General features: G+C 36.0%; 1 long non-coding RNA gene across 3 annotated transcripts in view; it reads left to right on the plus strand.

Moving 5' to 3' along the window:
- The window catches only part of LOC150059125 (uncharacterized), a 71,263-nt gene extending 55,798 nt beyond the window's left edge, over positions 1-15,465 (plus strand). For 2 of the 3 annotated variants that reach the window (XR_016536687.1, XR_016536689.1), the window contains one exon: positions 14-371. This is a non-coding gene — a long non-coding RNA (uncharacterized LOC150059125). Of the gene's footprint in view, positions 1-13; positions 372-15,203 lie in introns of those variants that run through there. The other variant, XR_016536688.1, reaches the window with a different exon arrangement.
- The last annotated feature ends 12,011 nt before the right edge of the window (positions 15,466-27,476 follow it).

Consider the following 27,476-nt stretch of genomic DNA (forward strand, 5'->3'; position numbering starts at 1 on the left):
TTGGAACAACCAGGTTCCAGGATACAACAAGGAGCCCCAGATGAGACATGAGATTGAAGAAAAGAAGCTGTCAGATCCACAGCTGCATAGAGTGCAGTTTATTGGGGGACTTGCTGCCAGAGCTTGGGCCATGGTGAGAAGAAAATCAAGAGCATCTCTGTAATATAGGCTAAGTGCATTGATCAGGACAAAGGTAAGTTTATGCAAGCCAGAATGAAAGAGGTTTATCTTAAGCTAATATCAAAGAATCAGATACATTCTTCCTTCTAGGGCCCAGTTGTAAAGCTCCACTTACGACTGTCTCTTAAGAGAATGGTGGGAAAGTGCATAAGAGACGAATGAAGCTCTGAGACCATGATGGTAGTTATGACTTCAGAGGGTTGTGGTCATGTGGAACTGTTCACATAGATAGTCCTGTTTTTATTCTTGAAGATTATGAAATGGATACAGACCAAATCTAAGTGTACTGGTTTGCTAATGAAGAACATTGTTTCTTTTCCATTTCACATGGCAGCTTCTCAGACTACCCATAAGTATATTACCAGTAGAGACACCTAATCTTCTTGACTCCTGGAAAAGTTTATTTCATAATTACTAGAATCAGCAGATGCCTTACTAATGCAATGCTTATGTACAATCAATGCTCATTCACTGGAAACCCTACTAACTAGAAATTTGTATTGTGTGAGTAAAGAAATAATTATATGTGACAACTTCTATTTGCAGCAATAACAATTTTGTTAGCACCTCATTCTTCAAAATAATGAATAACTATTTTACTTTTAGTCTTTAGGTTTTTTTTTTTTCTGCCAGTCCTGGGCTTGAGCTCAGGGCTTAAGCACTGTCCTTGACTTCTCAAGGTTAGCGCTCTACCACTTGAGCCTCAGCACCACTTCTGGCTTTTTGCTATGTATGTGGGGTACCGAGGAATCAAACCCGGGTCTTCGTGCATGCTAGGCAAGCACTCTACCACTAGGCCAAACCCCCAGCCCCTAGTCTTTAGTTTTAACATAAGAATTGCCATATAATAAATTTCCAAAACAAATTATGGAATCTACCCTGTGAGGCTTTGAAAAACATCCATTATTACTCACGTATGTCTTACATATCTCTGATCTAACTATGTTAAGGTATTCAGCCTTTAAAATGATTTTGAATGATAGCAAGCATTCTACAAAATATTCTATCTTATTAGCCATATTTTCCTACCTATAACCTTTATAAAGCAACATAAAACCACAAACAGGGAACACAAAAAATCTCAGGACCAATTTTTTTCAAGTTTGCATTCAAAAACTCTGCTGTACCATTTACCATTAGAAAAGAGAAAAAAGATAAAAAGTCTCAGAAATGGATGCTCTGATATGAAATGTAAGTACAGTGAATGTATATATATATATATATATGTATTCATGAAAATGCATATTTTCCCAAGGACTACACTTGTTTTAACAAGCAGGATTGGTTTGGATATATGAGCTAAATGGTTTAAGATACACGAAATAGATCTGCAAACTATTAAATACACTAGTTGTTTATTTTTAAAACATTTGATATTATGGAATTGTATACAGATTTCTTAAGTAGTTAGCATTACAGATATGCACCAGCACCAAGCTTCTAATTTGCATTTGAGGCAGAAAATTGGTGTATGTAATATGTTTAAATTGGCTCTGAACTCAGAGCTTCATATTTGCTAGGCAAGCACTCTACCACTTGAGCCGTGCTACCAGTCATCCTTTTTGCTTTAGTTATGTTTATATAGCAGTTGCACATTTTGCTTGGGGCAGCTTCAGACCATTGTTTCCCTGTGTGTGCCCTCCACATAACTGTGTATTGGGTATGTACCACCATACCTAGCTGGATCTTTGGGACAGAGTCTCAGTAAAGTTTTGCTCCAGGATGACTCAAACTGCAATCTACCTCGCTGTGCCTCCCAAGTACCTGGGATTACATTAGCGTCCATTCATGGCCCTTGGATTTTGAGACTATCTAGCAGATATTGTAAATATCTGACAAGAAACAATTTTGATGCCATTTGTGAAGTAGTCTCCCATAATCCATTAACATACTCTTACAAAATCAATGAGAATTGTCAATCAAGATTTCACCATCACCTTAACACAGAGTTAACATTGACAGAATATATGCTAAAGCTTGATATGTACTTTTCTTTTTCCAATCTCTGCCAGTAGTCAAACAAAAATCCAAACCACTAGTCAGAAATTCAATTCAATATTTTCCTGAGAGTAATTCCCAGATGTCAGGGCTACGTACTGGCCAAGATAACCTGATGACTACTTTCTGGAACAATATACTGTTTGCCATAAAATACATTCCTATGGGCACATACTTACTCCCTACACACCTAATTTAAAATATAGATGAACCAATATCATAGCTCTAGTGGGAACACTACAACAGTGTTAGGATCTAAGTGACAGATGGTTCTGGACGTCACCATTGGCTGTAGCTCTTCCAGGCTTATAAACAAGTTACAAGAACTGAGCAAGAAGTGACACTTCTGTGGACACGATGACATAATTATGGGTGTAGACTTAATCTTAGAGAGGAATCCCCAAAGAGCTTATGTCAGTACAAATTGTAAAGACTCTACCATCGGTATTTTTAGAATTTCTTTACTCCCACAGTAAATTGCAAAGAACCTAGTGTCATCTGTCAGTAATTCAATAATTGTGAGAACTTTCTGCTTGACTTGTAGGGCAACTATTCTCTAATCCTACCTGGCACTTTGAGGCTAAAGACGCTCCAGACTTCATCTCTTTAAAAAGCAGTGTTTTGAATTCTGGGTGACTTAGAGATGCAAATCAAGAATTTAATAATTCTTTTAACATCCTGTGGAGTGATTTTCTACCAGTAACTCCAAAACCACCAGATATTGTTTTCTGATAGACAATGTGGTATTCGGCAAGACTGGTTCATGATTTTCTTGTTTTCAAAATAGAAGCAACTTTATTTTCTTCTGCATTTATGACTATATTGCCTACTTATTATAAAATATCTAAGCTGTGCCCAATGATAAAAAATCACTTCAGATCTCACTGTGCGGTAGAAATTGGTAGATGTGTAGATTTTCCTTTCTCCAGCTATCCTTTCTCTTTTCCTATTATTTATTTATCTATCTATCTAAAATAAGGCCATAAATATGCATCTAAATATATGTATTCCTAAACAGTTTCTTAGAAGTTAAATGTTCATATTTTACTTATTTAATTCATTATATGGACAACTCCAAATAGCACCATTTTCTGCTATTAAAATATTAATTTTAGACATTATCATCTTTTAGCTACAAAAGGCAAGAATTTTATTTATCTTACTTTCTATTTCTCTTTTTTCCACTAGCTTTAATGAGCAGATTGCCATAGTAATGTCTGTTGGTAGTTTGTATACATTAAATACTATCCTGGAATTACTCTTCTCTCATCAACTGTCAAATCCATCAAATCCATCTCTCCTTTTTTTTATTTTTGTAAGAATTCATAATCCCCCTTCAAACTTTTATTTCTCCTACCCATTTTTAATTTATCAATTTATATATCTTCACAGCATCAAGGTTTATAATACCTATAAATATAATGTTCATATTCCCTCTAACTCAGAATTAGCCATGAGATACATTTCTGGGATAAAGTTGTAATTGACCTCAGACCAAGATGGTGAGCAAGAGTTAGCAAGAGCAGTGGGCAGAGGGAAGGCTTCCTGTAACTCAGCACAACTAGAATCTGAAGGCAAGAGGGATTATGAAGAAATAAAATATTTCAGTGTGGTTACAGTGCAAAGTCCTGTCACATGCACAAATGTTTGGATATTTTATATTCAGAAGATAAATGTATTTAAAACTCTGAAGCCATAATTCCTATAAATGCTGCCTTGGTAATACAGTGTTAGAATGAAAACTGAAAGAAAAGAAGGAGAGGGGAAGGGAAGAAGGAAAAAAGAAAGAACAAAGAAGAAAAAGAAAATGGTATCTTTCAGTGAATTAGAAAAGTGCAGAAAATTTGAGCACTTACAGTTTCATACAGTGTGAGTGAAAAGCAGAAATAGTCTTAATAAACTGCCTCTGGGTCAATAGAGTTGAATGCTGGCAACCTCATGATTTTACCATCAAGAGCAACCCCTAGCAAGACACAAATATCATTGAAATGTCACTGAAGATTTTAGTTTATATATCTGATCAGAAGACAGTTCCTTTTGTCAGTTAACTACACCAAATAGATGTTAGAAAAACAGAAATTAAATGCAGTTTTACTCTATCACTTCCCAAGGACATGGATTTGAGTTTTAGCAGAGGGGAAGAAATATTTCCAAAAAAAAATCTCTATTCTGTATCTCAGCATAGCATCTTGCCCTGTGAAAGGATCTGGTACATTTACAACATGGATAGGCCCGTGTCCTATGAAATGGACAGCTGGAGCTGGGGAATGTCAGCATGCTGATGACAAGCGTAAAAAATAACATTTCTGGCTCAGTTTGTACTGTTGTACATGTATTTTAAAAAATGAAATATTTTAAATGTCAGTCATAAACTCCTTTCAAAACAGAATCTGGGAAAATATGGCTTTACAACGTAGGACAAAATACAGAATTTTAAAATGCTCACCTTTAAGATATACTTCTTAATAGCCTTACAGTACCAGTGTAGTGTCAATGCCCTGTCTCCGTAAGGACTAATCAACAGAAGAGAAGTTGTCATTAACCAGGAATCTAGAAAGAATTATCAGGAGAGACCAAATGGTGATGCAATGATAATATGTTACAGGCGATCATTTATCACCAAAAACAATAGACGCATGATGGCATATTACATCTCAACTCCCCCAGGGTGTCACATTACTGGGATTTTCATATTAGACCTTACAGTAAGCAAAAATATGGAAAAGGCCAGATCAATGCCTCTATTCACTCAGAATCCTATTGGTCTTATTTGCAAATGATCTCTTCTCCATATTCCTATTAGCAGCGTTAGTTGTCTAACCAGGCTCTAGATGTGTATGTATGTATGTATGTATGTATGTATGTATGTATGTATGTATATACACCATATATCTGTATCTGCATCATGCTAGTATATATAAATATGTATATATGTGTGTCTGTATGTATATACACCATATGTCTGTATATGTAGATATATATTTATGGTATAGCCAAAGAACATGATCATGTTTCTCTGATTCTACAGATAAAGAAATTGAGATGTACATGAGAGTTTCAACATCATAGAATTAATAAAGTAGTAGAAGATTTAAACCAGATCATTCTGAATGTACCATATTCCAAGTTATATTTAGTTAACTTAAACTTTAAAGATAAAAGACTGAAGAAAACAAGTGGGTTTTAATAATAGCAGACATTTGTTTTAGTTTTAGTTTTTTTCTTTTTATTTTGTCGGTTGTGGGGCTTGACCTACAGGACTAGATGCTGTCTCTGACCAATTTTATGCAAGGCTAACTCTATCACTTTGAGCCCAGCTCACAGTATTAAAAGTCTCATGGATTTCCCTGCACCCACTGGCTTACAACTGCAGTCCTCAGATCTCAGCCTACAGCCTACTGATTAGCTAGATTACAGCCATGAGCCACCACATCCAGCAATACCAGGCATTTAAACACAGGCTTTTATTTTTACATTTGAGCCTTTGATGATTCAGAATAGGATATTCATTCACTTTATATGAATTTAAAGTCTGGTGCCAATAAAAGATTTTCCTTCTTTGTCCTCATTCATAGTGCATTTATGTATCATTTTCATTGTAAAGTTGATGTACAGAGGGTTATAGTTACAAAGGTAATGTAGAGAATATTTCTTTTTAAAATGTTAGCACCTCCCTCATCTTCTCCCACTTCCTACCCGCCTCAAGTTGTAAAGTTCATTTCAAACATATCATCTAGTGAGTATCACTGTTGTATTCATTCACCTTTGTCCTGCTATTTCTATGATTTCGCCTTCCTTCCCCAAATCAGATAAACTTATATACAAGGCAAAGTTACAGAAATTAACCAAAGGGGAAAAGATAGAAAAAAGAAATAATGGCAAACAGTACATTATAAAACACTCTTGTTTCCATTTCTTAGAGTTTTCTTTGATATGCTTCATTTTATATGGTTATTTGCACCTAGCTATTGAGCTATTGTAATACTCTGCTAAGAATATCATATTCTAGTTGTTACAAGTGAGGGAAACCGTGTAGCTTGTTTCTTTGGGTCTGGCTTACTTCACTTAATATGATTTTTTCCATATCATTCTGTTTCTTTATGAATGGGGCAATGTTATTCTTACTGATGGAAGCATGGAATTCCATTGTGTATGTATACCACATTTTCTTGAACTGTTCCTCTACAGAGAAGCATCTGGATTGGTTCTGTATCTTAGCTATGCTAAATAATGCTGCAGTGACCTATAGCCACCTAATCTTACATAGATGTAAGAAAGAGCCTCTTCAATAAATGGTGCTGGCAGAATTGGCTATACACATGCTGCAAACTGAAGTTAGATCCTTCTATATCACCCTGCACCAGAATCAACTCCAAATGGATCAAAAACTTCCATTTAAGACCAGATACTCTGAAAATATTTCAGAAAGTGACAGGGGAAACATTATGGTTCCTTGGCACAAGTTGAAACTTCCTAAATAAAGATCCAGAAACATAATGTGTTTAATAGACAAATTCTATTTTCATTTGTAATTACATATTTTTAATCTGGCTTGAGATTGAACCTAGTGCTGCACATGGGATTGGCAAGCACTCTACCACTGTACTCTGCTCCCAGCCCTTTTAGCTATATCTTTTTTCTTTTCTTTTTTTTTGTGAGTCCTAGGCCTTGAACTTAGGGCCTGAGCAATGTCCTTGGGCTTTCTCAAGACTAGAGCTCTATCACTGGAGCCACAGCACCACTTCTGGCTTTTTTCTATGTACATGGTACCGAGGAATAGAACCCAGGTCTTCATGCATGCTAGTTAGGCAAGCAATCTACCACTAGGCCAAACTCATGGCCTCTAGCTATATCTTAGGGGAATTCTTCATCCAGATAATTCCTTGCCCTTCTTCACTTGAAGAATTGACCTTTTCCTTACATATTGTCTTTATATATTAGTTTTTCACCTTAAACAATTTCCTATCATTTACAGTGATTGAAATAGTTTAATTAAACCATCTATTAGTGCCTGGTATTAACTGCTGAAAAAATAAATGTTTAATTTGTATGTCTGTATTTCATATACGGAAAATGGTTGCCAAAGGATCAAGTAACCTAAATGTGTGTTTTCAAAAGTTTATTGTTTGTTTATAGGAATAATAGTCCTCTAATTCATTTCTCTTCCACTTTGACTTACTCATTACTACTGCTTTGTCTTGTGCTCATACGCTTTTCCTTTTATGATTGTCTGTCTGTCTCTCTGTTTTTTATCATTCTCTGCTTAGATTCATTTTGAAGTCTCACATTCAAGGGAAGACAGCCACAGGCACTAGGTTTAAATTTTTTAAGCTTAGCAATTTGAGCAGAAAGAGAACTCTATTTCTTCTAGCATTGAGAATGTTAATATCCGGTTATGTCGTATCTTATGTTTTTTGAGTAATATCTGAAAATGAGAGTCGGGGAGAGATATTTTGACTGTCTGGAGCCTGATCTCTTAACATTCTTTGGTTTACTAACTCTATTTGAATCCTGATTATGCAACATAACTAACAACCTGCCAAATCTCAGAACTATTCTCAGATGGTTCTCCCTACTCATTTCAAAATTTCTGACAGCAGCAGCTCTCACGCTTTCCTGGGGCTTGAACTCAGGTCCTCATGCTCTCACTTGGCTTTTTTACTCAAGGCTGGCCAATTTGAGCCACACCTGTACTTCCCTTGGTCTTTCTTCTTACTGTTGTAAATTAGATCATTCTGCTAATTTCTGAGTGGGTGACAAACCTTACTAACCAGTTTAGGCCTGAGCATAGAAAGGAAGTAGGATCACAGACCTCAAACCCATGTTCCCTTAGGGGGGCTGACTAATTAAAAGACAATTAGGATGCTACAGCCAAGAGCAAGTGACAAAAGGCACCAGCATCAGCAAACACCCAGCACAGAAAACCATGCTTACATTTGACCTTTTTATTTTGAGTTTATGGCTTACAACATGGACTCATGTTATTTTTGTGTATTTGTATTATATTTTAGTTGTACAAAAGAGGTGCCATTCATTAAACCAGTGCATCCTGATCAATATCATTCCTTTCAATGCTCTCATCCATTCCTCCCAACCCACCTCTTTCCTTACCTAATTTTAGGTTATGTTTGAATTTTTTGCAATTTAACAAAGCTAATTATATGTACAGCGCATCTTAATCTGTGTTGCCACTTCAACATCTTTACCACCCTTCAACTCACCCCTTCCCTTATATTTCTTAATTCAGTGTTGCATGTATATACATATATGTGCATATATATTTATATATCCATATATGTATATCTCTATATATGGATAAATATATACATATATATGGATTCTTGCCTTCATTCTCCCCCTTTACTCTTTTATTCTATTACCCCTTGGACTCAGCCTCTCCTCTTAAAGGACTCATTTCTTGGTATGTATTTTGTCAGACTTTTACTTAGGCTCACCATACAGTCTATTATACTTCAGTTAATTCAGTTGTAGCCCCTTGCTTACCATCCATTGTGTTTACTTGTAGGTTTACAGGCACATCCTTGTTACCAATGAAGGGACCCCTTTCTTGACTTCCCCAAAATCCATCCACTCTAGGCATTTCCCATCTTTATGACAAAGGACTTGACCTGAGGCAGGGGCTGCAGAATCTCTGATAACAACTCAGATTACAAGAGCAGCTAAACCAGATGGAGTTACCAGAATTCCTCCCCACCCCACCCCCCTTGGCCTGCCAGGGAATTCCCTCCCCTTCCCTTGTCTTCAGAGCAGTGCACCAGAAGCCCACCGAGATGATAGGTCAGTTCAAACAGCAAAGGTGTCAGTGATTGCCCCAGCCATCAATCAACCATGCTGAATTCCATTGGCCACCTATATATGGCCAGCCCAACCACATGGCTGTGGCCTATAAAAGTAGCCTGTAAGATCAGGCGGGGTCGCTCTCTCACTCACATCTTAGAGGCGGCCCTGACCGGTCAGTATGATTCTCGATGCTAGGCACGGAATAAAACTCTGTTTAACTTAACTTCCAAATTCCGCTTTTGTGTCAGACTCGTTCCTTTGATCACAGACCCTAACACCACAAATGCAACACATGTTTCTTTATGTAATATAATCTGTCCCCCCATAATAAACCCATAATGAAACAACAACCCAATTAATAAGTGGGCTAAAGACATAAAAAGAGACTTTGCCAAAAGAAGTAAAACTGGCCAATAAAGGAAATGTAATTCCAAACAGCACTGAGATTCCACCTTTCTTAAGATAGAATGGCCAATGTCAAGAAAACTAACAATGTCAAATGCCAGCATGGATATGGCCAAAAGAGAACTCTATTATACTGTTGGTGGGAGTCCAAACTTATTCGGTCACTTTGGATAGCAGTATGGAAGTACCTAAAAAAAAAAAAACAAAAAAAAACCCGCCCAAACAAAATATAAAACTCAACATGGAGCTTCCTTGTGACTCAGCAATTCCACCCATTTATTCATTCCTCTGGGTGTTTATCTGGTTGACCATAAACCATGATACACTAATGCTACCAAGACAACCACGTTCAATGCAGGATTGTTTACCATAGCCAAGATATGGAATCAGCCCAGATGCCCCTCAGTGGATGAATGGATCAAGACAGTGTGGTATATACACCCAATGGAATTATACTCTTCCAGCAGAAAATGGAAAGGCTAGGAGACAACATTTTAAAGACTGAACTGAAGAAATTTTCAGAGTGACAGGGAGAGATGAAGACAAGGGCCTCTATGAGGGGTGATGCTTCTATTCCACTACCTAGGATTCAGAGCAATTAGTTGATTTCAATGGTTTTCTTCTCTAGAAACAGTATAAAACATTTTAAATTAGAAATTGGTATATTGGCTTTAGTAAAATGTTAGTCACAATATTATAGGAAGAATTAAATGGGATTTATTTGGGATTAAAACAATGGCAAAGTATATAAATGGGTGAACAAATTCATGAGGGATACTCATGAAATGAGCAGAAGTGAACCATACAACTTATGGGTAGAGACAGGAGGGAAAAACTGGGAACGACAGAAGGGGTGACAATGTCCAAGAAGAAAGGTACTCGATTTACGAAATGGTAACCTCTCCGTACATCCCCTTTATGATAACAATAAATACAAAATAAAACTTTTAAAGACAAATGCAAAAGGCCTTATCATATTAAATAATACAAGAATTCTTTTTTAAAAAGCTAGTACCTCAAAATTTCTAAGGCATGATAATTAAGAAAATACTTTCAGCAACATTGTTGATACTGTGGCTACAGTTCCTGGCCATTCTACAGAGTGTATTAATGGATTGCTATAGCATATCAATGAGAGCTTTCCTATGCAAGCTCCCTGGGATTCTAAGGATTCTGCCTCAGTCATTTTCTGTGTTTGTCTGAAGGGTGATTTTGAACTACACTGAAAATTTAGAGATATCTTGTATATTTCTACTTGAAGTGTTCTTTTGAGGAGGCCTACCACTGTCTGTTTCTATTCTAGGGATGGAAAGAAATATTATGTTTACTGTGATTGCAATAGTCCTAGGTACATGTTAAATTGCATGGCCAATTTTTTTTTAGGGCTGCCATTTTATTTCCAGATTATGTGAATGAGTATTTTTTTCTGTAAAAGTAGACTGTACATGCAAATTTCCACTCCAAGGATTAGATGGTAGGAAAATGCACCCACATGGGTGGTTTCTAACATCTCTTCTTTGGCAGTCTTCAGAGCCACCAGTACCTCACATGCAGCTAATGCTATAGGTAGCTTCTGGAGAAAAAGACTCTGGACATCCTCAGAATGCCAGGGTTTTCTCAGTGAATAGTATCCATGTGTCAGAAAGTGACAATTAAATCCAAACTTCCTTTGTCGTTGAACACTTGCTGTTCCTCTTTGAAAACTTGGTGAATCTGGCACTCAGGAAAACATGGGTTAATGCGAACCAGTGTGAAAGGCCGAGTAATATATATGTCTGCTTAGGAAACCAATAATGGTCAAAAGAAGAAAAACAAGGGAAAAAACATAATATAGAAATCATGGTAATAAAGTCATCCCTTAGGTTAACGATGTGAGAAATGCTACTGCAATGCAACACACCTTGCACGGGTAATTAATTGCTGATCATTAAATGACAATCTAGAATTTACAGTGGCTATATTTCAATATTACGATTATGTGGGTAAAATTCCTGTGTTATATTTTATCTATATTGTTATATGAAGAACAGCAAAGCAGTATTATTTATGGATTTGTTTCTTAAATACTTTTGAAGATTACAGTTCTTTGGAAGATTGTAGTCCTAATATATAACCCAAACTAGGAAAACTAAAAATGAATATTATATTCATTTTATCATTATTGGGGTTTGAATTCAGGGTCTCTTGCTTAATAGGCAGGAGTCTACCTCTTAAACTACCTTTTTAGCCCTTTAACTCTCAGGTTATTTTTCAGATAGGGTCCTCCTTTTTCTCTTAGCCAGTCTGAGACCATGGCACTCCTACCGATTCCTCCTACACATCTGACATCACAATTATCAATCACAATGGCTGGCATATAAATTAAGATGGTGGTCACTAACTGCTTGCCTGGATTAGCTTTGAATTTTACCTGCCAATCTCAGCTTCCTAGGAGGCTAAGATTAGAGAAATAAGCATTCTGCCTGGCAGTAAAGGATATTTTAATAGTATGTTTGCGTAAATGCCAATCAAATGATACGTTTTAATTGATTATTTCAAAGTAGACCAGAGCTAAACTGGAGATGTGGAGGTAAGTAGTCAATTTTTTTTTTTTTTTTTGCCAGTCCTGGGGCTTGAACTCAGGGTTTGAGCACTGGTCTTGGGCTTTCTTAAGGTTAGTGCTCTATCAGTTGAGACACAGCACCACTAGTGGCTTTTTCTATGTATGTGGTACTGAGGAGTCGAACCCAGGTCTTTGCGCATGCTAGGCAAGCACCCTACCACTAGGCCAAACTTCCAGCCCAGTAAATTTTGAAGAGAGAACTATTCGTATTTATATAGAGAGGGACAGAATGAGGAGTGTGAAGGGAAAAGCAGACTCAAAGACAATTCTGATATGTGTAATTGGAGTACCTAGACAGATAAATTTACTACCAATTGAAATGAGGAAAACCAGGAGCAGACTATCTTTGGGATAGGTGTGAGGAGAATGGGTTTATATGGGGCTTGATAAGTTTTAAGTTTGATTTCACAACTTGTGTAATTTTAAAAGTTTGATGCTAGACATAGTGGTGCTTGTCTCTAATCACAAAACTCTAGAGTCAGTAGGATCTATGAGTTTGAGATCGATCTGGGCTACTGATTAGTTCAAGGCCCTGCCACGAAAAGGAAACAAGAAAACAAATACCTACTAGATTAACTTCTTCCTTACTAATTTATTTTGATTAAGTCTCTTGATTTTCAGAGAATAATATTCTTCAAGTCTAGTGATTCAGGAAATCACTCTTCTTTTTGTTTTAAATTAGGAACATTTGAAGTTAATAATATTCTTTATTTTCTATGATAAGGGACTATTTTCCCTTGTGGATACCAGCTATTCTTTTGGTTAACTGTTACTTGATTATTTTCTCCCACCAGTGGTCCCAAGTTGACTTTTCCTTATTTGAGACCTTCACAGAGCATTCTTTCTTTAAGGATGAATTTATTCCAGAAATTTGACATGTATTAAGATTGGGGAAATAGTAAGCTTTTATAAAAAAAAGTTTTAAAAATCCATATACAAGTTGAAATAGTGAGGAAAAAGAATTCAATCATTTCTCATCTCTTTTTGAAGCAAAATATTTTAGAAATACTTAACAACCTAAGTTAATGCATAGTGTATTTATAAATATAATAGTCTTTTAATAACAATTTTTTGTTCGATGCTTCCTTGTACACTAATGTAGAATGACTTTATAGCCTGCTCATATAATGCACCACGTTCTGATTTCATTTTGGGTGTCTCAGTCCAAGTCCAGCCTTAATTATTGGAGTGACTATATATTTCTATTCTTAATTTTAAAATAGACCATGAGAAAGAAGTTATGCCAATGCAACAAATCTTTAGATAGCCAGAGCCAGAAAAGCAGCATTCATTACACTGTCCTCACTTTCTTTCCTCCTGAAACTTGTGGTGCCAGGGAGCATGATTTACTGCCAGTCTGGACTAAGACTTGAGCTTTGTAGAAACGATTTATTGGCATTCACTTAACATAAAGCCCTAATCATCCCTGAAAAGTCATTTGTCACTATAAACTCTTATTTTCAGGAGCCTGACATGTTCCATAAAACTATGTTTCAAGTGGAAAAGTGATTTGCATTTCAGATCCCTTATTCTATTCTTTCTTAACTATAATTTCTCAACTATCATTTATAGGTCTATTATATCTAAAAAGGTTTTGGGTGTACCAAGACGTTATTTCTGGAAGCCACCCCTAGGTTTCAAACCTAGATTTCCACAATACAAGATGGGAACCACAACTACACATTTTAAACAAATGCCTGAGGAGACTTTGCTACAAGTAGACTTTGAGAAACACTCATTAGAAAAGGGGCATGGCATTATGTTTAAATTTTGGCTATATCCTTTATATATGCATATCTTCAAATTACAAACTTCTCTGTCTCACTTGTTTCCTTATATTTCCTTGCATGTGTTTACCTGGCAAGTGAACTTTCTGCTTATAAAAATGAAGTTAAAAAAACAAAAAGGACCTAACAAGAAGTATATACAGGTGACAGATTCCTTGTCTTAGATCTATTCTTTTGTTTATGACAATAAACAAAACATGCAAAGTCACATATAGATGCAGGTAGTTTTCGAAATAGAGGATTAATCTCCAAGGACCAATGTAACAGTCAAGGTTAGAAAACTTGTTTATAGCAAGATGGACAAAGACTGGAAACACCATTCACCAGGAAGACTAAGAAGTTAGAAACATTCCTCAAGTATCAGTGATAAGCCCTCAAATTTGACTAAAGACTTTGGAGTTCTTAATGCACTTAAGGTAGCCTGAAATAGTCAATTATTTACTTTATCATATTTGTTAACTTGTCAAGACTTAAAGACTTTAAAACTATGCACAAATTAATTAGTCCATCATTTATTCTTATCTGTGCCACAAATCAGAAGAGTTCAAAAAGTCAACCTAATGGCATTTGGGTATTTCAATTGATTCCAAATGTTGGTATATTATAACATTTGCTTTTTAAAAAATAAATGTATAGGAAGCACATTTTAACGTGAATTTGAAAGCTCTAACAGAGGTTATTTATTTTAAATATTTAAGTGCTAATGTCCAGTAGTTAGGAGTTTGTTTATTTATTTATTTATTTATTTTGCCAGTCCTGTGGCTTGAGCTCAGGGCCTGAGCATTGTCCTTGGGCTTTCTCAAGACTAGCACTCTACCACTTGAGCCACAGTACCACTTCTGGCTTTTTCTATGTATGTGGAGTGCTGAGGAATCAAACCCTGGTCTTCGTACATGCTAGGCAAGCACTCTTACCACTAGGCCAAACTCCCAGCCCCGGGTTTATTTATTTTTATGGTGATGATCAAACTTGGGGCTTAATGTGTGCCAACATTTTACCACTGTCTATGTCCTTCCTAACTCTAAGGTCTGATTTTCATGTAATTCCTGAGCTCTGCTTTCTATTCGAAAATTAGACAAAAACTTCCCTTCTGTCACTTTTGAAGAAAATATAGTATAAAGATTGATGTCTTATCAAGTATGTTATTTCCAGAATCACTCATTTTTGTGATAGTCCAAAACATACCGGTTAAATTATTTTAAACTGTGGTTTACATACAAAGAAGAGTTGTGCCTTTTAGTCGCTGTCTTATACCTTTTTTGTCAGAAATACCTTTGTGACAAAAAAACCATTTATCCTATACTGAAACATTTCCAAGAATGCTAAGAGGTAGGTGCTTAGGTTTCACAACATTATATGCTCAAACCTTATGCCATCATTCTTATTTCTAATTGAGTTGTTTATTATTCTCTCTCATAACAAAACACCAGGCTCTTTTCCACCTTAGTGCTGAAGCTACTTTAAGCCAAGTCAGACCCGGAAACAAGAACATACACAAGACAGAATCTTGAAGTCAAGTTGCCTGAACACTTCATGGCATACAAATAGAAAAGATGCAGTCACACCAAAGGAAGCAGCAAGTCATCAGTACGTAGAAACCTATTGTCCATTATCTGACACACCACCAGTTCTAAATCACAATACAGCAGACTTTGAGGTAAAAGCATGCTTTGGATAGATGTTTTTGCAAGCCAAGGATGCAGCACAGAAACATTATTTCTAAGTGTTACCTTCTAAACAATGGGGCCAGAAAATGAAAGGCCAAATATTACAATATTTGGAGATAAGAAGGCTCACATGGCTGTGGAAGACTGTACCAAATATAATCTGCTGTAACTATTTGATGTTGCCTTTCCATTTTTTTTTCTCTTTCTTTATTTCTTGTTGCTGTAATGGGGATTGAATCCAGGGCCTTACACTTGCTAGACAAATGAGCTATCACTTGAGTCACTTCTAGCCCTTTTCTTTTAAAGAGATAGTCTCCATAACTTTCTGCAACCCTGGTGTCTAATGCATGATCCTTCTGCCTTTGCCTCATATTACAACTGCCTTGATATTGTATATGATGTTAAATTGGATGTTCAGGTTACAATTTCAGTTCTGCCCATGCCTGGTGGTTTCATCAGTTTTGTCTATGTCCAGCGGCTCCTTTGACCTCTAAAAGTCTGGGTTGAGAGTCCAGGATGCAGAATTAAAGACCCTTCTCCAGAGTTCTCCATGTTGGAAAACCCAGGGGTGGGGAGAGGAAAAAGGCTCAGACTATGGACAATGCCACCCCTGGGGAAACATCAGAAAGGAATAAAGTTAGGCAATCAGAAAGTCCTATGTTCCTGGCCTGCCACTCCAGCTTTATCCCATTCTCAGCACATCCCAGGCTCTAAGCAGCTGGAGTTGGCTTCTCCACTCCCTTACTCTCTACTCCTCTTACCAGTCCCTTCCAACAACAGCTAGCTTATACTGATTCTGTTATTAGGAAATCTGGCTTCCCACTTAGCAAAGATTTCATTGATCATAAATTGGACGATGGAATAAGATGAAGCAATGCATGAGGAAGCATTCAGAATGTATTTTATGAGTGCAAATTCACTGCAGCAAGATGGATCTTTTTTTAAAATTGTTATTATCAGGATGATACATAGAAAGGTTACAGGTACATTCATAAAGTAGGGAGAATATTACTTCTCAAATACTGTTACCCCTTCCCATGTTTTTCCCCCACTTAACCTCTCTCCACCCCCATCCAAGGTGAAATGGATTTTTTTTTGTTGGTGATGGGGATTGAACTCTAGGCCTGGGTGCTGTCTCTGAGCAATAGTAATAAAATCAAACCAACAAAAGAACAACAAACATTGATCAAATACTAAACACTGCTCATAAAACATTAACGTATTATTTCCATTAGTAAGATGACTGGCCTAATGAGGTATAAATTGTCATATAATTTTACAAATGAGAAGACAAATGAAAGGTAGTTAAGAAATCAATAAAGATAAATCCCACTACATTGTATAAGAAGAATTCAAACCTAGGCAGTCTAATTCCAAAGCAAAAAGTGTATATCACTTTAAATACAATCCCAAATAAAACACTAGAAGCGATACTGAGAAAAGATTCTCTGGCTCCCAACATGCCAACTGATGTAGTGGAGTGGTTAGAGTGAGGACCTGAAGAAAGAATATGAGTGGATGTTTGAATCCAATATAGAGTAAATCTTTGAGCATTTCAATTCAGTACTAATTAATTTTTGTTGTGAAAAATGCCATTTTAAATTAAAAAATTGATTTCATATATAATGTTCTCTTGTCAGACTTTAAAAATGACAGTTTTAATTTATCTACATTGGTGTCCTGGTGACTATACTGGGGATAATATCCTCACAGGATTCGCATCTGAATGTGGCTAGAAGTTTTATGCTATGTAGCTGTCTAGACTTCTCTGGAGATTCTGCGAACTTCCTGAGGTTAGAACCTATTCAGTTCTTTCTACTAGCTTAAGAAGGATATTGGCAAAGCTAGTCTTACAGGATCGGAGTCACTTACTAAATCAAATCAGAGTTTCTCCAGTAGGACATTCCAGCATGACAAGAGAAGTAAATATTGTTTTAAGCAGAAATATTACTTTTATTACATTTCCCCAATTACCAATTTTCATGAAAAGAGGAGTAAAGTTACTTGTGTAATTTCTAGTTCCAGGCATTGACCGATATAATGTGTCAACTGGGTTTTAAAGTGTCAGGTGGAGTTTTATTTCCTAGTAGTTTAGAAAGAATAGCTTCTTTCAATTATTTTTATGTGATATTTGAAGTATGCTTATGGCTACCACTAAGCCAAAGCCTTTGAAAGGTTAAGATGCACAACTTTAGGGATCATTCTCCTGTTATAAAATCTGAATGCTGCTGGAGATGGAGGGAAACTTTTATCATGAACGAGGAAGTGTGAAGGTTGATGAAAGGTATCCTGCTGCATCTTATTTGGCTCTTCTGCTGGCTTTGATCCTTTTATCACTTGGAGGCAAAGGAGCAACGAAAATCCAGAAACCTACAAGTACTACTACTAGCCTGTCCTTGTTCACAGAAACCCCCTAAACTTCCTATACTTAATAGTACTAACAGCATGTGTTGACAACTAAATGGTAAGGGAAATCTTGTATGTTGGGCTAAAGGGCATTTTATTTGGAGTTGACCTCAAGTAGTAAAGATCACTCTGTTACTTCATCTTCCCCAGACAAAAGGGACTTCCAAATAGAGTGTCTAAGGGGGAAAAAAAGATCGCCTAAAACCTAAGAAACCTATGCCATTTGAAAGACAAAACAACTATAGTAACATGGTGGGATATTGGTAAATCTCTGGGAACTTCACTGAACTTCTTGAAAATAAAATAACTAATTTGATTATTTCTTTATTAAAAACACATTCCACATAACATGTTAAAATGAAATTCAAATGAAATAGAGGGTCAAATTGGTTTTAAAAAAATTGGATGATGGACTAAGATGAAGCAATAAAGGAGGAAGCATTCAGAATGTATTTTATGAGTGCAAATTCACTGCAGCAAGATAGATCTTGTTTTTTTTAATTGTTATTATCAGATGATACATAGAAGTGTTACAGGTACATTCGTAAAGTAGGGAGAATATTACTTCTCAAACGTTGTTACTCCTTCCCATGTTTTTCTCCCACTTAACCTCTCCCCATCCCCATTCAAGGTGTAATGGATTTTTTTTTTTTTGTCGGTGATGGGGATTGAACTCTAGGCCTGGGTGCTGTCTCTGAGCTCTTCAGCTCAAGGCTACTGCCCTACCTCTTGAGCCACAGCACTATTTCCGGTTTTCTGGTGGTTAATTGGAGTTTAAAGTCTCACAGACTTTTGTGCCCGGGCTGACTTTGAATGGAGATCCTCAGATCTCAGCCCCCTGAATAGCTAGGATTACAGGCGTAAACAACCAGTGCCTGGCTGTAATAGATATTATTTTTAACTTTGCCTTTTCTTCTAGATATTAGGTGCACCAAATAGGGTCCCTGAGTCACACTTGATCTACTTCTTTGGTTGTTAATCACTTATTGTTATTTTTGATAATGGAATAGTAGTCACAACTGTTGGGTTAAAAAGAAAAGTACACACTTGACTCTAAGCCTCTTATCAGCCAAAGAATGGAAGAAAGGAAGTAGCAGTCACTTAACTTGGCATATTGCTTTTCTGTCCCCACATCCTTAAGACTCTATTCTCAACCTGGTGGCCAGTATATTCTTGTCAATTCAGAACATTCTTAGTTTAGATTAGATGCTTCTTATTAGTTTAGATGCTTCTTCTTATTAATTAAAATGGTGCTTCAGTTTACCCATAATTTTGACATTTACTTAACTAGTCAAGAAAGACAAAGAAGTTCAGGCATTATTTTATCTTAGCCATGATTAGTCAAGAGTTGAACTATTAACACATCTGCTATGCTCAGGGACTATCAAGATGTTTGAATTTTTTTTTTGAAAGCCCAAATTGATGCAACATAACTTTTGTAATAAAAGATACATTAGATAATGGGCTTTCTCCCTCACTTTCAAGATTTGAGCTGGTAAGTAAGGTCTAGAAACAATATTAAGTCAGCATAAGTTCACACTGCAGCGAATGGGGAGAATTATAACACTGGTATAGGAAAGTTTGCTTCATAAACTAATGTTTTAAAACTAAGGGTTTTTTGGTTTATTTGTTTGGTTTCTTTGTTTTTGTTTTTGCCAGTCCTGGGGCTTGATCTCAGGGTGTGAGTGCTGTCCTTGGGTTTTCTCAAGGCTAGAGCTCTACCACTTGAGCCACAGCACCACTTCTGGCTTTTTCTATGCATGTGGTACTGAGGAATTGAATCTGGGTCTTCATGCAAGCTAGGCAAGCACTCTACCACTAGGCCAAACTCCCAGCCCCCTAAAACTAAGGTTTTAAATTTGTGAATATCAAATTGTTTTATAATTTAAAAAAATATTGCTTTTATATTGGTTCCCAGGATAATGGAATGTGGTAATTTACATTTTTGAAACTATGTTAGATTGGGCATTATTCAAGACAGGACAAATTCCATATTTTTTTAAATCACTATTCTAACTTCCAAGTCGTTTGAATATTAAGAATGGGTTTTAAAACCAAACCCACAAAGTACTCCAGGAATTGCAAATCATTCTTCAACTGTCAACCACGAAAGAACTTCAATTTAGAAAAGAATTGAAAGACTTCCCAGTTATTTAAATCTAAATGCCTTTACTAAGTTTCAGACTGAGGACAAAATATTCCAAAATGGGACAAAAAATAAACTGAAACAATCCTCCATCTTAGAAAAGTAATTCCATTTGCTAAGAACCAGGTAAAACAACTGACTTTACTCATTATTGATGAAGCTGGCAATCAGAAAGTTGAGTGATCAAAATACCAGACTTTCTTTAGACACCAGAATAGTTCCTCAAAATTTGTTGAGGTGACTAGCTCTATCTCCTACATGATTTCTCAAAAGCATTTTTATATTGTTACCCTGTGTGTTTTATTTTTGTTACTTAAAAAATATTCCCTAAAACTGAATGAAAAATAAGGACATGAAGTAAAAAGCCTAGAAAGGGCCCTTTATTCTTTTTCTTCTTGAACACCTTATATTAAGCATAGAGTTCCCCACGCTAATTCCTGTAGTAGTGGCAGGAGGCCCCTAACCAGCAATCATTCTTTGTCATTTAAAAATAACTGCCAGCCACACTTTTGCCTGGAAGAAATGCAGTTTAGGAATCACAAATCGAGTGTCAGCGATATGATCTTTCAGTTGTGCCTAAGTTCTGGCCCAAAGTAAAAATTTTCTAAATCAGTTAATACCAGGCTTGTTACATTATTTTTGAAAAAAATTCTTTCGTCTTTTTCAAAACCCTAAATATATCACTTACAATTATGTCACCTTGTTATAACTACTGGCCTTACAAATCACTACTTAGTGTGAATAACGCAGACAGCTAAGTGCAAATATCAGTTTGCCCACTTGACAAGTGATGAGATCATAGCAGGATTTTTATACTTAAATTTGTTATGAAATATCAAGTGGATGAAAGAAAAGGAAGAAATTGGAGGACTCAATAGACCATATGGGATTTTTAATCATCTCTGGAGAAGGGCACCAAGTACCACCAAGCAGAGTTGAAGATACAAGATGCCCAGAAAGTAGAAAGTCCACAGTTTTAAGTAAAAATCAAACAAGGAATCAGCTGAGTCAGTTAGCTAAAGGTTTTACCCCAGACAGGTGAGGTTTTCTTAATAATTGCTCCAAGGAGGAGAATAGCCTTAGATGGGAATGGGGAGGGGAAAGGAAGGGGAGGAATTGGGCAGATGTAAAGTGGCAATGAAAGCAGTATTGTGTTTTAAGAACAATGCAGATTCCCATCAAAAATCCAGTTACTAAGTAGTGGCATCTAGAACAAGGCAGTTGAAAACTTGGAAAAGATGAGAAGCATGTGTACTATTAGAGTTTACTGGATTATTAGTTCAATATTTTAAAAACTTTTATTAAAAGATTTCAAACAAAACACCAGAAACTGATAGCCCCTTTTATACAACTACTTAAACATAGCAAAGATAAGATAAAATAAAAAAATAGTGATAGAACATTCATTTTTCTAACAAAAGCAATAATTTATCTAAAGATTTCACACATATCAGTGATCAGTAGAGAGGCGAAGCAAAATATTCTCTTTATCTATCTGTAAATGTTTTCACTGTACCACATTTAGCATTGGTTACAAGTGCATTTTATTTCCAGTGTTTATCTCAGTTTTGTATTTTATTCCTAGATAGCAACCACTGTTTATTTTCTTTTAAGCATTCTTTTTTTACCCCAAATTATTTTTCCTAGTGACAAATCAAATTCAAGTGCTGATTAAAATAAAAGAGATTTTGAGAGCTTTTCCAGATCCCCAGTCATTGGTGACATTTCTATAAATCACCCACAATCTCAACACAGGCCATTAGACAGAGAAGCCTCACTCTAATAAACATAATATACAGAGGTTAAAATAGCCTTGTTGTATTTATCTTTCACTGTGTAGTTTACCAAAACCAAATTTCTGTCATCAACAATTATTAATCATCCATATTGCCTACAGAGAATTTTAATATAGCATATTATGAAGCCGAGGGTGGTAGTGGTATGAGAAAGATACAAATGTGATCCAAATTTATAAAAGGAGATGAGGGTCTCTATTACTCTACCACATCTGTTTGCCACATGTTCATAAATCACATCAATGTTTTGAACTTTTCTCCTAGCACCTTCCTGTCACCTTGGTTTTATAGTTCATAATTCTACCCCTCACACATACACACACACACACACACACACACACACACACACACACAAAAGAAAGGAAGGAAGGAAGGAAGGAAGGAAGGAAGGAAGGAAGGAAGGAAGGAAGGAAGGAAACATGTATTATTAAATTTTAGAGTGCCATTTGACCAAGTATTAAGTAAAAAACCTCAGACAATAACATACTTTCCATTCTTGAAATTTGATCAGAGAAAGTAAAAGTGGTAGGCAGCAAAATTTATTATTTATTCTAAAGGATTCATTTAATAATATGAAGAGACCACTGCCAAACCATAGAGGCTACATTTGAGTTTGAGTCCATAGAATGGCATTATAACAGAAATGATGCCAAATTTCCTTATACAGTATTCCAACAGTACATTATAGTGATATTATATACTCCATTGCCCGTTTTTATTTTTCAGTGATGCTAATGCATTGCTTGTCCTCAAGAAATCTGCCATCTGCAACAACCAAGATATAAAAAGAGCAACAAAATTCAAGATTTCATTTCTTTCAAGACAATTTAAGGGACCCATCCATATTTATTTAATGACAAAGAAAGGAAGCAAATTAAGGATACAAAGATAGTAAAATAAGACTTCTGTTCAATATGACTCAATAGCTCCTCCCATCCTTTCATTAAACATAATGTAGTGTTGTTGAACAGATCAAACAAGCAGAAAAATATTTGTACACCTATCTAAACTTTAAAACAAAGCAAAAAACACAATGATGACAAATAGGAGAAAATCATTTGGTGCCAGAAATGAAAAGGGACATTCTGAAAGTAATTCCTGACCCTGTATAGTCTTAAAAATTACTGGTGCTATAGGGATTCCCTTCTTGAACACTTGTTTGTTAAACACGTCATTTGAAATATGATGTAAAAATCAATGTTAATAAATTCTTTAAATAAAACAAACCATAAAAAAGATACTTGTGCTTTAACTTGAGAGAAAAAACTGTTAAGAAATAAGGAAATGAAATGTAACTGTGGTGGTATAAAAATCTAAGGGGTTATGTCCAACATAAAACAGCCTTGGACAAGAGAAGTTCATCCCCTAAAATGAAAATTTGGCTCGACCAATAAGATGCCCATTGAAAGCCCTGTTTGAAAATTAATTGTCTGGGAAAATTGAAACTAATAATAGATAAAAATATGAGATAAAATTCACATAGCATGCTTAGGAAATGAATTAAGAAATTACTACAGAAACTGAGATACTCATTGTAGCAGCAGAGGTGGACATTAAGCTCCCCACAGTCAGAAGTTTATCACTTTGAACTATGACACATCAAAAGATAGGCTAATGTCTAAAATTTGAGGTACTCAGGGAAGTAGATTTTCATTGAGGAAGAAGACTCAACAGGAATAAAATATAGGACAGTATGGAAATAAAATTGGGGGGGCTGGAGTTTAGCCTAGTGGTAGAGTGCTTGTGTAGCTTGCACGAAGATCCGGGTTCAATTCCTCAGTACCACATACATAGAAAAAAAAGCCAAAAATGGTGCTGTGGCTCAAGTGGTAGAGCCCAAGGATAGTGCTCAGGCCCTGAGTTCAAGGCCCAGGACTGGCAAAAAAAATTGGAAGTATTTAAGGACATAAGAAATAAAAATTTCATCTTTTTGAAAAGGAATAGAATGGATTACTAGAAATAGAAAATACAGTATTTGAAAGGGCAAGGTCAATTATAAACTAAGCAATGTGTTCGATACAAATAAAAAGAAAATTAGTAATTTAGACAAAACACAGTTATACATTAAATACATAATATCCTTCAACTAACTGATTATGAACTCACTGATAGAAAAAGTTATATTATGAAATACAAAGTTAAATGCTGTGGATCAGAGAATGATAATCTCCAACATATATCTAATAACTTTCATAAATATTCTCTTCAGAATGAAAGACTGAGAAGAAATATTTTGAAAACAAAGAAAATAATTTTCATACTCAAGGAATGGATAGTTCTGAATAGAGTAGTTAAAGAAAAAAATCCAAGCTGAATATCAGTGGCTCACCTGTAATCTTAACTTCATGTACAGTTAGTTCTAGGCAGCAAAGCCTGGTAGACTGCATCGCAATAGGAAAAATAACAATAAAAAGTATGTGATGGCACATACTTGTCATCCCCAGCTACAGTGAGAAATGCAAAATAAGAGGATGTAGGCATAAACCCAGGCAAGAAGTGAGACCCCATCTTAGTGATCAGCAATACCATAAAGCCTAGCAAGCACGAGGTCCCGAGTTCAAATCCCAATACTGCCAAAAAATTCCATATCTATTCTAGCTATATCACAAGGGTATTATAGAATACTCATCAGTATTCTTTTTAAAATTCTTTTAGATTTTAGAAATGAGAGATACTTGAATTAAAAGATGCCAGAGGAAATTCTATTTCCTAGTAAAGAGTATGGAAAACAGTATTTCCAGGTTAGGACATATCTCAAACACACAGTCCTGTAAGTTAACACCAAAAGTTAATTAAATTTATATTATTTAAGAATATTACTAAAAGAAGCTGAGTGTAGCCGGGCACCATGGCTCACGCCTATAATCCTAGCTACTCAGGAAGCTGAGATCTGAGGATCAAGGTTCAAAGCCAGCTCGGGTACAAAAGGACTTGAGAGTCTTATCTCCAATTAACCTCTAGAAAACGGGAAGTGGGGCTTGGCTCAACGGTAGAATGGTGGCATTGAGTTGAAGAGCTCAGAGACAACACCCAGGCCTGGGAGTAGCCTTGAGCTGAAGAGTTCAGGGGAAGCGCCCAGGCCTAGTTCAAGCTCCATGTCTCACAAAGTTAAAAAAAAAAAACGAGCTGGGTGCCAATGGCTCATGCTTGCAATCCTACCTATTCAGGAGGCTGCCATTGAGGATTGTGGTTTGAAGCAGGCCTAGGCAGAAAATTCCCCCGAGATTCTTATCTCCAATTAACTACTCGAAAACCAGTACTAGCCTTGAGCAAAAGAATTCAGGGACAACACCCATGCCCCGAGTTCAAGCCCCACGACTGGTCAACGCCGCCCCCCCCAACATTATTAAAAGAGTGGAAACCGAACATATAGAACACTGCTTATTAGACTTGAAGAATGGTAAATAGACATAAATCTATTTCTTGTAAACTTATCCATCCAGCCTCAGGTTTTTCTGCTGCTGTTGTTTGTCTTGAGATAGCTCTTTTTCTGTGTAATGCAGACTGACTTTGCACTCACAATCTTCTTTCCTCAAGTCCCAAGTGCTGAGATTATTGGTATACACTACCACATCTGGGTCTCAGGATTTTGCTACAGCAACCGAAAACAGATTATAACAATTTCCAATATGATGATGTTGAAAGGTAGGGAGGCTTTTAAGCAGGAATTAGGTTATGACGGCTACATTGTCATGAAAGAATTGATGTAGTTCCATAAGAGTGAGTTATTGAAAATAGAAGTTATTATAAAACTAGTAAGCCTTCTTTGTTCTTTCTCTTTATACATGCTTCTGCTGAAATTTACAGGTTTCTGCTTCTCTCCTGTTTCTGTGTCTTCAGTTTGGAAGGTACAGGCTGTCCCACCATAGCATTGGGCACAGCTGGCCCAAAGATATTTTTTTAAAGAATGATGTAAGGATGAGAATAACCTAAGCCAGCTTGAAAGATGAAACGATTCCTTTCCTGCCTGGATTTTTTCACTGGTTGGTTATAGCTTAAAAAGTACAATAATGAAATCAAGGTGATATACACATTTTCAGAAAATGTGATGAATATAAGTTAAAAAGAGTAAACATAATTTTAAATATTAAATATATACTAAAAAGATGGCACATAGGAAAGCATATAGAGGAAGAATTCAATAAATAGGCATTATTATCATTATTATATTATCATTATGTTCAAATGTTAAAAAGTTTAAACTTTCAGATTTAGCAAAGAAATTTACTGTGTCATCTTCCTTCACAATTATGTGCAAGATAGATACCAATGAACATTCTAAACTTTCTAAAGGACTACAGATATTTTAGCGATTTGAAATAAGACAAAAAAATGAAAATACCATTTCTCATATTTATCTTACAATAATAATAATGATAAAATGTACAGGGAGAAACAAAAGCTTTAAAAGCTTCACAACTATTTTAAGGAATTGTACCCACTCATTTGAAAAGCTGGTACCATTCATAAGGTGGTGGAGAAAAGCTCAGGATAATTCTGGAAGACAGAATTGTTGTCTTCATTCTTAGCAATTGTAGAGGATTAAATGCAGTATTTGTGGAATTTTACACATTTCATATTTTAGTAAACTTTGAGTGCTTTTGGAGGTGCATTCAAATTTGAAGGCTTGTATCTACTTTGAAAGTAGTATCTACTTTGCACATAGTTGAAACTACTTAAAGTTGGTTTATAGTTGAAGAGATGTGAATGGTTCTTCTACCTATAACACACAGGCTGCTTCAGTGGTGCTGTTTACCTTGTCACAAAGAAGGATATTCTCTTTGCCCCTCTTTTCACCCCACCAAATAAGAGACTGAAAAGGAACTATAAGTAAGATTTATCAAGCAATGTATGCTTCCAATTGTTTTTAAGGTAAAACTCTTCAAAGTTTTCAGGAATAGATCTTCTTGACAGGAACTCAAATAGTCCCAGCTTTTAATGTATCTGCCACATAAAGTTGCTGCCCCATTACTCAGACACAGAGCTCACTCCTTTATTCTTCCTTTAAGAAGTATATGACTTTACTGTAGAATCTAGGATCAAGAATCAAGAGTTTTAAAGATTTTTGTTTTCCTCCATTCTCCTATTATACAAGGAAGAGGTGATAGATGTATAGTAGTAGCTGATTCATACAGGTTTTTTTTTGCCAGTCGTGGGGCTTGAACTATGGGCCTGAACGTTGTCCTTGGACTTTTCTCAAGGCTAGAGCTCTACCACTTGAGCCACAGCACCACTTCCAGCTTTTTTCTATTTATATGGTACCGAGGAATAGAACCCTGGCCTTTGTGCATGCTAGGCAAGCACTCTACCACTAGGCCAAACTCCCAGCCCCCTGATTCATGTTTTTACAGACGTTTTCTATGTATACTTCTATCTTTTATCCTCCATCTCTCCATTACTGTATGCATCTCATTACTGTAAGTGAAGAACTGCATGCATTTTCTAAATATCATCACCTATTAAGCCAGAGATAGCTTCCCTTTAAAGAGTAGCTTAAAACTCCACCTTACGCTACGTACAGAACTCTTAAGTGCCAGATGGTTTCATTTCAATGTTAAGATACTTATCTTCTCATGACATTTGCCAGGAGAAAGTTTGGGACACCTCTTCACATGTTTCTTGAAGTAGCCTCTTGATACTAAGGAAACCTCTCCAGATGTAACTGAGTAAAGATAATACCTTGCAAAC

Source organism: Megascapheus bottae, chromosome 9 (genome assembly GCF_031878675.1).
Source record: "Megascapheus bottae isolate mThoBot1 chromosome 9, mThoBot2.hap1, whole genome shotgun sequence".
NCBI classification, from domain to species: Eukaryota; Metazoa; Chordata; class Mammalia; order Rodentia; family Geomyidae; genus Megascapheus; species Megascapheus bottae.